The following is a 1,376-nucleotide window of genomic DNA, read 5'->3' as shown; positions in this document are numbered from 1 at the left end:
CCCGAGACCTAAGGATTACCGACATTATGAACCTAAATTCCTCCGCTCTACCAACTAAAAGATCGAAGGGAACGAAATACCTTGCTTGAAATAATTGCAGAAGAACTACACAGATTTAGCAGAACTTGTCTTTGTGTTTTACCTGATATCGGTGGAACATACGAAGCAAAGAAACCCATCTCAGCTTTGGATCTCGTCAGTCGGAGCCGACACAAACATAAATCACCTCCTTCGAGCCCGAGACCTAAGGATTACCGACATTATGAACCTAAATTCCTCCGCTCTACCAACTAAAAGATCGAAGGGAACGAAATACCTTGCTTGAAATTATTGCAGAAGAACTACACAGATTTAGCAGAACTTGCCTTTGTGTTTTACCTGATATCGCTGGATGTGGACATGCTAAGCTTGTCTGAACATACGAAGCAAAGAAACCCATCTCAGCTTTTTATCTCATCAGTCGGATCCGACACAAACCACGTCCTTCGAGCCGGAATTGAAACAGCGACCTAAGGATTACTGACATTTTGAACCTACAGTCCTCCGCTCTACCAACTGAGCTATCGAAGGGAACAAAACAAGGATGAAGACAGCCAGTTACATGGACATGAACATGACAAACACCCAACTGTATTTCACTATTCACGCTTGATTAAAACTGGTACACACATGACTAAAGTTATACATACCTGCTTGAAATAATTGCAGATGAACTACACAGATTTAGCAGAACTTGCCTTTGTGTTTTACCTGATATCGCTGGATGTGGACATGCTAAGCTTGTCTGAACATACGAAGCAAATGTTCAGAAAGAAACCCATCTCGGCCTCTTATCTCGTCAGTCGGAGCCGACACAAACATAAATCACCTCCAGAACATCCAACTGTATTATACTATTTACATGCTTGATTAAAACTGGTACACTCGTGACTAAAGTCATAATTACCTGCTTGAAATAATTACAGAATTAGCAGAACATGGCTTTTTGTCATACCTGCTACCGCTGGATGTGGACAAGCTAAGCTTGTCTTAACAAATGAACCAAAGAAACCCATCTCAGCTTTTTATCTCGTCAGTCGGAGCCGACACAAACATAAATCACCTCCTTCGAGCCCGAGTACTAAGGATTACCGACATTATGAACCTACAGTCCTCCGCTCTACCAACTGAGCTATTGAAGGGAACGAAATACCTTGCTTGAAATAATTGCAGAAGAACTACACAAATTTAGCAGAACTTGTCTTTGTGTTTTACCTGATATCGGTGGAAAATACGAAGCAAAGAAACCCATCTCAGCTTTTTATCTCGTCAGTCGGAGCCGACACAAACATAAACCACCTCCTTCGAGCCCGAGACCTAAGGATTACCGACATTAT

General features: G+C 41.9%; 1 non-coding gene across 1 annotated transcript; it reads right to left on the bottom strand.

Annotated features, from left to right (window-relative positions):
• Nucleotides 1-481: 481 nt before the first annotated feature.
• trnay-gua lies at nucleotides 482-570 on the bottom strand. Its single transcript is given in 2 exon segments — nucleotides 482-517; nucleotides 534-570. It is a non-coding gene; the product is annotated as a tRNA-Tyr (tRNA).
• Nucleotides 571-1,376: the final 806 nt, after the last annotated feature.

The sequence above is a fragment of the Micropterus dolomieu genome, unplaced genomic scaffold, assembly GCF_021292245.1.
Source record: "Micropterus dolomieu isolate WLL.071019.BEF.003 ecotype Adirondacks unplaced genomic scaffold, ASM2129224v1 contig_10886, whole genome shotgun sequence".
Taxonomy (NCBI): Eukaryota; Metazoa; Chordata; class Actinopteri; order Centrarchiformes; family Centrarchidae; genus Micropterus; species Micropterus dolomieu.
Note: the sequence above shows the minus strand (reverse complement) of the source record. Positions and strands in the feature narration are given on the sequence as shown.